General features: G+C 40.7%; 1 protein-coding gene and 1 long non-coding RNA gene across 4 annotated transcripts in view; one reads left to right on the top strand and one right to left on the bottom strand.

Moving 5' to 3' along the window:
* Nucleotides 1–2641, top strand: part of LOC121009998 (uncharacterized) — a 13051-nt gene extending 10410 nt beyond the window's left edge. The window contains exon 3 of the long non-coding RNA XR_005780949.1: nucleotides 2255–2641. This is a non-coding gene — a long non-coding RNA (uncharacterized LOC121009998). The remainder of the gene's footprint in view (nucleotides 1–2254) is intronic.
* Nucleotides 1–11145, bottom strand: part of CDH13 (cadherin 13) — a 1040036-nt gene that overhangs the window by 679995 nt on the left and 348896 nt on the right. The gene's annotated exons all lie outside the window — the stretch shown is intronic.

The following is an 11145-nucleotide window of genomic DNA, read 5'->3' as shown; positions in this document are numbered from 1 at the left end:
GAAAGAAAGAAAGAAAGAAAGAAAGAAAGAAAGAAAGAAAGAAAGAACGAACGGACGTGAAGCATCTGTAAGATAGGAGGGCCCCTAAAATAGTTGCGTGTGTAAGTTTGTTTAAATAATGGACTCAACCACCGCACTTCTCATTTAATAAACATCATAATCTAGGGGCGACTGGGCGGCTCAGTCGGTTGAACTCCCAACTTCGGCTGAGGTCATGATCTCACAGTTTGTGAGTTCGAGCCCCGCGTTGGGCTCTGTGCTCTCAGTTCAGAGCCTGGAGCCTGCTTTGGATTCTGTGTCTCCCTCTCTCTCTGTTCCTCCCCCACTCACGCTCTGTCTCTGTCTCTCAAAAAATGAATAAACGTTAAAAAAAATTTAAAAAAAATAAACACCATAATCCAATCAAATGAAAAAAAAAAAAAACACCAACTCTTACTGATCCACTCTGCTTAAATCAAGAGGGCTGTTTTTCTGGAACACAGTCTCCCAAAGGAGATGTGTTTCCTCAGAAAATGCAATATAATGGATGATCACATATAAAGGGCCAGTTATATGTCATTTGATCACTCATCCTCTTCGATGTGGTAGACTTGAAGCACCAATTTATGAAACTGAAAGGAAGGAGGAAGACCCCATCCTGGCCTGGACCACCATAGTGTTCTGCCTGGAATACTCCAATAGCTTCCACACTGGTGCCCCCAGTTTCCTCCCCATCCATACCCACCCCAAATAGCCTCAATACAGCCAAGGAAGGCCCATTTCATGTTTCTGTAACCCCTTTACTCAAAAGCATCTCATGTGGAGTCAAAGCCAAGTTCTTACCCTAAGCAACAACAACCTACGTAACTAGTTCATATTATGCATTGTGTCCTTCTCCTCTGCCTTCACTTACTCACTCTAGACTCACTGGCCTCCTGGCTCTTTCTCAAACTCCCAGGCATGCTCCTGCCTCAGGACCTTTACATGTGCTATGCTCTCTGCTGCAATGGTCTTTCCCTACACACTTAAGGCTCTCCCCTATTTCCTAACTTCCCCTCAATACTTACTCAAGTGTTACCTTTGTTAGATGGCCTCCCATCTAACATTTCAATATTTCCCTACCCTGACATTTCTCTGCTTCTTTTTTTGTCTTTGGCACTTCCCATTATCAAAATGTATTCCACAGTATATTTACACTACTTATTGTTTTCATCTTTCTCAAGAGGGCAAGTTCAGGGTAGCTCAATAGCCTGGAAAAGTGCCTGGCACATGATAAATCAATACACAGTGAATCAACCAATGAATCAATGAATGAATTGGATTTCATCATTTTCATTCCTTTACTTGGCTATTGTCATCTACCAAGCAATTAATGATGAGGGAAATTAGCAAAGTCAGTAGGTAGATAACCAACTGGAGAAAAGGACAAATACAATGTGATCTTTGTAGTTGTTTTTTGGCCATGTACATAAATATAAGAAAAGAAAAAGAAGAAGAAAAAACCTTAAATGCATAATAATTTCAAGACATTTCCTCTCAAGTTTTTTTTGTGTTTTAGCCCTTAGGGAAAGTTTCTCAAGGCAACAATAGAATTTAGAGTGAGAACTTGAGACCCACAGCTCCAAGGACAAGATAACCTGCATTCTGAACTGTAGTTTCCTCATCTGTGAAATAGATTGCATACTGATACACAAAACTCATGGGACCAGATTGAAGAATAAATGAGTGTTCATAGATCCCTTGCCATGGTGTTCAGCAGAGTAAAAAGTCAGTAAATATGGCTACAGCTATCATAGGAGTGTGAGCCACTTGAATCTGGGTGTTCTGGAGAACATGGAATAGAGGCAACATTTTATGTATTTTTTAAAATTTTATTTATTTTAGAGAGAGAGAGAGAGAGAGAAGCAGAGGGAGAGAGAGAGAATCTCAAGCAGGCCCAGCGTGGAGGCCAACATGGGGCTGAATCCCATGACCCTGAGATCATGACCTTAGCCAAAATCAGGAGTTGGACACTCAACTGACTGGGCCACCCAGGTGGCCCTAGATGCACCATTTTAATGGCAAATCAGATCATTCCTATTTGAGTGAATTTCAGAAACTAGAGTTATTCTACTCTAACTTGGTCAAATATTGCATTGGGATGAAACCAGTTTTTGAATATAAATTTGCCGCCATTTTGAAAAGATCTAGATTTTAAACATCAATAACGGCTCCTCATTCCCCTCACACTCTGTTGGAGTTATGGCTCACTTCACTTATTTTCTTGTTTACACAGGTCACCAGCACACCAGTGATTACGAAAGTGAATAATCCTTGTTCGGACCTGGGCTGTCAACAAAGACTGAGTGAATGGCAGCACAGAGAATGGTGTACCAAGCAGTCAAGCAGTGGGCCAGCCTTCCCCAGCCACCTCTTCTCTCTCAGGCTAAGCCTTTGATATGCCCCAGAAAGGCAGGTTTCAGCATTTTTCACAAAGGAGCTGCCGTAGAGAAACTAAGTTGTGTCCATCAAAACCATTTATGAGATAGGGTCTAAATTTTGGTTTCTTATGCAACTGGGAAAACGTCTCAGATCACATTTTTCTTTTCTCTGTATTAACAGAAGATCATATTTTCACTTGGGTCTAAAAACAGACACCTAACATGGCAATAAACTCCTTCAAAGTAATTAACTATTGTGTTGGGACTTTTTTGTATGTGTTAACTATGTGGTTGTGATCTGAAAGTACCCTCCTTGAGTATCCAGAAGATGAAAATTACCATAAAGTTTTGAGTTAAAGGATTATTTATTATTTATTACCAGAAAGGATTTGAGTTTCAATTCAGCATTGTGTACCTAAAACACAAGCCACCTTAAGCTACTGACTTCAAGGACACTAAATGCAGGGCTGAACCTAGACAGAGTACATTTCAAAATGATTTTAAATTACACTGTAAATTGAAAATTAAGGACTCTTGACTCATTAAAAATGAATGACAAACAAAACACTCATTGCAGGACCAGGATGTTCTGAATAACAGAGCAGAGGTCATATTTTAAAGCAAATCTTTCAATGTCTTCTATTTGTGTTGAACCACTATCAACAAGGATACCCTATGACCTTCTATAATTTTTGTCTTAAACGTCCTGGTACGAATTATTTTAAAGAGATTGAGAGTGGTTGGTTCAGTTAAGCATCCACCTCTTAATTTTGGCTCAAGTCATGATCTCAGGGTCGTGGGATCAAGCTCCACCTCAGGCTTCACACCGAATGTGGAGCCTGCTTGAGATCCTCTCTCTCTTCCTCTGCCCTTCTCCCTTACTTGCGCTCTCTCCCTCTCAAATAAAAAAGAAAAATTAAAAAAATGAAGACAAAGCAAAGTGTGCAGAGCCTAGTTGTCCTGTATGAGACAGAGAATCAACTAGGCTGCTCCTGGGGAGGATGTGAGTGTGAACTGTGATGAGTGAACATTGCTTCTGAAGCATAGTGTACCAGGGGACAAGTCCTGGGCATCTGGGAGGAAAAGAAGGTAGACACACCTAGCTGGAGATTCTCCTTTGTCTTGGTCCTTCGCATTAGGAAGATAGCGTTCAGTGCTCTACCTGGAAACTGGACATTTCAAGGCTTAAGGTTGTTGGTGGGAATGGCCTAGATCAGTGTGGGAGGGACAATGAGCTCTGAGAGGTCTCTTGCTTGCAGCTAAGTGACTCTAGGATGACACTTTACGAAGTCTACATGCAGCAGAAGGTAGGGGACTAGAAATAAATGAGATTTGAAGAAGGAGAAAGAATGCAGGGGGGGGGGGCAGAGCCTGGAATTTATGGGCTTTGGTGGAGAAATTCTCCCTTCTCCCGACTAAGTCTTTAAGTTAAGATATAGCAAGAAATTCATCCAAAATACAACAGAAACCTAGGTCTTCCTGAAGTAATGGAATCTTACTTCCACACTCTGGGCTTTACCTGGGCACATGGCTACTTGGCTAGAAAGTACTTCCCTGCCTCCCTTGCAGCTGTGTGTGGTCATGTGATTCACCTCTGGTCAATGGAGAATGGAGGAAAGTGGGAGGAAGGCTTGCAGTAAATGTCCTTAAAAAAAAAAAGAAAAGAAAAAGATGCATCCTCTTCTCTTCCTTCTTGTCCCCTTCTAGAAGGCTGGATATGGTGTAGGACATAGGGAAGACAATAGTACCCTAGAGGGTGTCAGAACAGGTCTGCCTATGACCTAACAGTCCAATGATACTTGGGGTTGCAAAGCTACTACACTGTGCTGAACATACCATCACAGAAGGCAAACCACAGCCCTGATCTTTTCCAAACATGGGTCCTGGATTACATTGTGGATCCCCTGCCTGACCTGACTGGCTTATGAGAAAAATGTACATTTCTGTTTTGTTTAAGCCTCTGCTTTTGGAACATCTTTATTGTAGCTATTAGCCAATCCCCTAACTAATTTGGATGCCCAGGTCTGAGCTGCCACTATATATTGTTAATTCAGAGTTCTTTCCAACACACATCCTTTTGAGCCTACAGAGCTTTTTTTCAGCCTTCCCTGTCCCTCTCTTTGTCCTTCCCCATCCAACTCCCTGCCATCGACAAGAATGGCTATAGGAGAATGCCAACAACCACTGGGTCAGGAATGGGGTCCAGTTCTCCTGTGAGCATGTTCTATTGCCAGGCTCAGTTCTATGAAACCACATCCCTGAACCCATGAACATTTCCTCACCAAGCCAGAATCTCCCTCATTTACATAGATCATTTTTCAGATAGTATTTATTGAGCGTCTACTTCAGCACAACTCACTGAATTGTCTTGATTCTCCTACCTCTTCCCTTATTAATATGATAAAGAAGTACAGTATTTACATGAAGCAAATCCACCTGGAATTTTCCCCCAAACCAACCAAATGAAAATATAAAAGAAGTGGCAGAGAGGCATCATAAATATGAAAGTTTCTGTTTATACAGAATTATTTAGGAGATGGAGTATGCCAGTTAAGCACTGATCACATATCTTTAACTACTTCCATTAAATATTCAGAGGGTCCTTTGAATGGAAGAGTAGGAGTTGCCCAGGGGGCTTAGGAATCCCCTCTGTGCTCTAATGTTAGGAGCAGAAGGTAGAGCTCGGTTTTGGTACCTCCACCAGTGTATTTCTCTGGTTTCTTCTGGTAACACACCAGGACATGACATACAGTGAGCAATATGGGAGGCAAATCGGATCAAGCCTGAGAGGTTTGCAACTGGGATACAACTGCTTGAATTAGGAATAGGTGTCTTCTCTGTTCTCTTTTCTGTGTTGAGGGGCTGCTACCAATGATAATGTGTGACTACCCTGATTTTTACATTTATTTATTCTCCTTACACGGCATTTCTCCTTTTGTCCCTCTTCATAAATATGGCTTTTTGGGATATTAAGAAAAACACACACACTTAAGCCATTTAAAGAGATAAATTTTCAGTCCAGTGCTACCTGGAGTCACAAAGCTACTGTATGAGTCCAAGGACATAATGGGAGACAGCAGTGCACAGCCCAACCTTTGCCAAAGTAGGAGCCCCTCTAATCTCCCAAGGGCACTTCTTGGCTCAAAGCACATTTGCATTGACCTCAGAGGCAAGTGAGCTTATTGAGATTGTCATATGAGTTTAAACACTTGCAGGTGAATTTTAAACAAGATAACAAATATTTATATAAGCCATTCCTGTGCTGGAGAAAGGACATTGAATTTGGATTCCTATTCCAGTGCCACTATATATGAGCTGAGTAATCTTAAGCAGAGCATCAGAGTTTTATCTGTTAAGTGGGGATTTTATACCTACCTCTCTAGGCTGTTGTAAGAATGCCATTAAATAATATACATAGTATATGCTCAATAAAGATATGCTGAGTAAATGGATAAATCCAGGTAAAAAAAAGCTCTACATGTTCTGGTTTTTTGACCCTTGCTTCCTGATAGTTCCTTCAATATGCCAGGCACCTCCAGTCCCAGGACTGGGAACATTTCATACCCCTCTGTCTCCAAGGCTTTTCCTCCATACCCCGACGTGACGTGTTCCCTCTCTTCCTTCAAGTCCCACTTGAACACCCCCTTCTTAGTAAGGTCTTGCCTGATGAGGCTTAATTTACAACCACACCCCTTCCCTTAATCCCAGTCTCCTTGTCCTGCTTCATTATGCTCTATCTTACTGATCACAATAAAAAAAAAAATACATTTTACTTATTTCTTGGGTGTCTGCACCCAGCTGGAATGAAAACATCACAAGGGCAGTGATTTTTGTCTGTTAAGTTCACTGTATTCATCTCCTAGGGCTGCCGTAACAAACTACCACAAACGTTGTGTTTTAAACAACTTAAGATAAGTTTACTTTTCTCACCTGAAGAAGTACTGCTTCAGGTGTGGCTCAAGTGCACAGCATTTCCTGAGGAATTCAGTGATATGGAAAAGGCAGAAAATTCTGCCACTTGGAAGGCCCTCCCATGACCACCCTTTCCCCAGTCCAAAGTGATCTCCACTGTAGCTTGAGGGACACTCCCGACCAAATAGGATTTGGATTCATTGCCATGCATGAGGTGCGTCAAGTGTCTTCTGGTCGGATCCAATCATCTGCGGGCATAAATGACTACACAGAGCCCCTTCTGATGGGAGAAGCAAAATGTGAGATTCATTTCTAAGAATGGAACATCCATTAACATGGCTGCCAGATAATTCCTCAGAACCTTCCTGATTTGCATAAATACCTCCCAGTCAATTTCTATTTTTCTTAAATTAAAATGAAAGCGGCAGTTCCATGTCTAAGGCCCTGGCCACAGTCTGGCAGGTGTACATTCATGTGAGCAACAATGGCTTGAATGCTGGACCAGCAGAGTAGGTAGAGACGGAAAAGTATCCATTGTCAGTGTTGGTCACTATTTGCTTGAACATACTGAATAATCCTCATGTGCATGGACAATAAGCTTATTTAAATGGGTTATAGGAATTCCAAACAATGCAAGACGACTTGTGCTAAGCGACCCAAAGAGAGGGCTATAAATGCATTGTCAAGAATTTATTATTTTTTTTTTATCATTGCAAGAATTGTATAAAAATGGAATTGCCAAAGTAGTTCACATTGACAAGCATGAGTCGCTTTACACAGGCTTTACACAGAGTAGGCACTGTAAGGGGTTTTAATAATGAATATAAAGTCATCTTTTCCCTCAAGGACTTTTAATCTATCTAGACGATCATGACAACATAACCAGATTAAAAGTAGAGAGTCAGAGCAGTAAGAATTCAGAAAGGAAATTATCTATTATTTTGAAAAAAGAGGTCAAACATCTGGTTGGTAGTGGAGGTTTGGAAAGGGAGGCAGGAAGTGAAAAGCACTAAGGAAACAGAAAATAATAAATGGGTGCAGAATGAAGAAGACATACCTCAAATCATGTCGTGTCCTTAAGACATAAGTGGCAGGGTGCAAATGCACATAGGGACTGGACGTGCGTACAGAGGTGATGGATGAGAAAAGATGTAATTATGACTAACATTCACTGAGCTCTTACTACATGAAAGATGCTCTGCAAAACCTCCACAGACCAGAGTTTTTCAACAATACTACTGATATTCAGGGCTGGATAATTCTTTGTTCTGGGTGGCTGTCCTTGCATTGTAGGACGTTTAACAGCGCCTCCGACCTCCATCCACTAGATGTCAGCAGCAATCCCTAGTTATGATAACCCAAACTAGCACAGATACTGCCCAAGGTCCCTCTGGGGGGGCAAAGTCACCCCTAGGGTAGAACCACTGAGAAAGAATGGTTTTTTTCCCCCATCTGCTTCTTATGAGAGCCTTCTAAGGCAGCATCACTAGCCTCCTGTCATCAATGAGGAAAGAAAGACATGTAAAGGTTAAAGTAGGTGCTGGATGACGATCTACTGGAAAGGAAGCTTTGTCCTTTCGGATCTTTGGAACAAATACCTATTCTTTCACTGTGTCATTGCCCTCATAATTAGTTATAGGGATTTTCTTTACTGTGTGGAATCATTAAAATTTTATGTAGTCAACTACATCAATTTTTCAGCTTATAGTTTTGATTTTTGGTGACATGCTTAAAGTCTGCCTGACCATCAGATTATTAAAAATTCACCTCTGATTGATTTCTTCCAGATTTTTACAGTTTCCTTGAACATATATCTTGGTACCATCATCAGAGATTTATTTTGATGGGAAGATTGAGATATATATATATCAACGTATATATTCTGTATCAATATATAATATTTGTTCCTTGGTAAAGAAAAAAAAATCAAAGAGAAAGGGGTAAGGAAAATTGGTATTCTCCTAAATCTTATGACTTGGATATAGCTACACGACATTTTGGTAAGCATTCTTCAAGTCACATTTGTGTGGGTACATGCCCCAAGAATTCAGCCATAGGAGTTTTGGGACTGACATGGGAGAAAAGACAAGAGTCAAATCCCAACAACATTGGGGAACATGTGCAATGAGGAAATAGAAAGAGAAAAGGGGTATAAAAAAAAGTTAGAAAATATACAGTGTAAAACATAAAATACAGAGTTAAATAAGAAGGCAAGTCAAAAGAATATAATGTAAACCAAGAAAAGGGATATCTTCATGATAGTGATACTCTTCAAGCATCAAATGCGGTAGTGAATTTACTACTGATGATAAGAATGCATTTTGGTGTCTGAAGAGATATCTTGGGGAGAATAAAGAGAAGAGTTACCGGTTTGCAAATAGATTAAGATAAATTATCATGTGAATCAGAAATAATCTAGAGGCACAGAGTAGAGACTTCTTATTTAAGAAAAGCAATGGATGTTTAACAAGTGCACATTCTTGAAGTTTTGCAAGTATCACTGTCACCTTGGCTGACACATTGCACTGGTGAGAGCTGCAGCTGGTACTTAGTTTCTTTCTACTCTCCACCTTTAAAAATGACCCTGAAAATTACAGTGAAAATTGTGGTGATGTGAAACAAATTTATTTTTAAAGCCTTGTATACTAATGGGTAAAAAGTGGACTTTTATGGTGAGTAAATTGGAACTAAAATCCCAGTTCTTCTACATATTAGCTATGTTAATTGTGGATAAACCTCCTGAGATTCAGTATATTCATCTATAAAATGGGAATAAGAATAACTTGGGCTCAGGCTTGTTTGGGGACTAAAATGAAATTATTTTAAAGAAGAGACTGGGATGGGATTACGGGAAGGTGAGTGGGGCAAAGTCAAGGCCTAAACTTGTCTTCATTTACAATGTTGATATTTGGGGGCACCTGGGTGCCTCAGTCGGTTAAGCGTCCGACTTCAGCTCAGGTCATGATCTCGCAGTCCGTGAGTTTAAGCCCCGCGTCGGGCTCTGTGCTGACTGCTCAGAGCCTGGAGCCTGTTTCAGATTCTGTGTCTCCCTGTCTCTCTGACCCTCCCCCATTCATGCTCTGTCTCTGTCTCAAAAATAAATAAACGTTAAAAAAAAAATTAAAATAAATAAATAAATAAAATGTTGACATTGGTTTGACCTGGGTTTTTTAATGAATTTTTATTTTTATAAAATATTGCATTAAATCTTATTTACTTTGATAGTGAGTGCTTTGGGACCCTTCCTTAAATTTTGTGCCCAAAGAGAGTATCTCACTTGTCTCAGTGCTGGCCCCTAGAACCAGCAATTACTGATATTTACAATGGGTCGAGCACTGCACTAAGTGCTTTTTTTGATTATTTTATTGATTGATTGATTTTTAGAGACAGGGAGCGTGCAAGGTGGGGAGGGGCAGAGAGAGAGGAAGAGAACCCCAAGTGGGCCCCATACTATCAGCATGCAGGGCTATCTACGAGGGGCTCAATCTCATGAACCATGAGATCATGAACTGAGCTGAAATCAAGAGTTGAATGCTTAGGGGTGCCTATGTGGCTCAGAGAGTTAAGCATCTGACTTAAGCTCAGGTCATGATCTCAGCATTTGTGGGTTTGAGCCCCATGTCGGGCTCCGTGCTGACAGCTGGAGGCTGATTCAGATTCTGTGTCTCCCTCTTTTTTCTCTGCCCCTCCCCAACTTGTTCTTGTTCGTTCTCTCTCTCTCTCTCTCTCTCTCCTTTCCAAAATAAATAAACATTAAAAAATTTAAAAAAAAAAGAGTTGGATGCTTAACCAACTGAGCCACCCTGGAACCCCAGTAAGCACTTTAATTTTATACATTTAACATTTTTAAACAAATTTTTTAAAGTTTATTTATTTATTTTGAGAGAAAGAGTGTGTGTGTGTGTGTGTGTGTGTGTGTGTGTGTGTGTACATGCACAAGGAGGGGAAGGGCAGAGAGAGAAAGAGAGAAAATCCCAAGCAGGTTCAACGCTGTCAGCATGCAGCCCGACGCAGGGCTTGAACCCACAAACTGTGAGATCATGACCTGAGCCAAAATCAAGAGTTGGACACTGGACTGACAGAGCCAGTCGGGTACCCCTACACATTTAACATTTAAACAGCAAAGGTTTAGCATGTGCTTAACCTAGAATAAGGCATCATCATCATCACCGCCATTATCACTGTCATTATCACCATTATCAGCATCACCATTTTTACCAGCATCATCATCACCATCATGATCATCATCATCACCACCATCGTCATTATCATCATCATCACCATCATCACCATCACCACCACCATCATCATCACCACCATCATCATCATCATCACCATCACCATCACCATGACCACCATCATCGCCATCATCACTGTCACCATAATTGTCACCACCATCAGCATTACCAATATTGCCACTATCACCATCACCATGACCATCACCATTATAATCACTTATTATAATTTTCTAAGACATCTGGGGAAAATTTTAGATTTCTGATTTTCTGCTCTCTCATTTTTATTATGAAGTTAACACCATCTCTATATAAGGTGTAAAAATTAAACAGGATTGTTCTTGCTGTTGCTGTCATTAATGTTATTGTTGACTCCAATGTATTACCTGGCTTCGCAGAGAAGCCAGTGAATGCTTGCTAAGAAATCAAACAACCCTTATGGACATGGAGACCAGTCAGGCAGAGCGATAGGGCAGGGTGACTCTGAGTCTTGAGTTGGCTTTTGTAAGCCTGTCTACGATTTTCACACAAAGCAGCACACACTGTTCTCAGAGCTGACATTTCCATACTCATAAAGCTCAGTGTTGTTCCAGTTCAGG

This window comes from Herpailurus yagouaroundi, unplaced genomic scaffold, assembly GCF_014898765.1.
Source record: "Herpailurus yagouaroundi ecotype Mexico unplaced genomic scaffold, PumYag 190, whole genome shotgun sequence".
Lineage (NCBI taxonomy): Eukaryota > Metazoa > Chordata > Mammalia > Carnivora > Felidae > Herpailurus > Herpailurus yagouaroundi.
The sequence above is the reverse complement of the archived record's forward strand: the minus strand, read 5'-3'. Positions and strand labels throughout refer to the sequence as shown.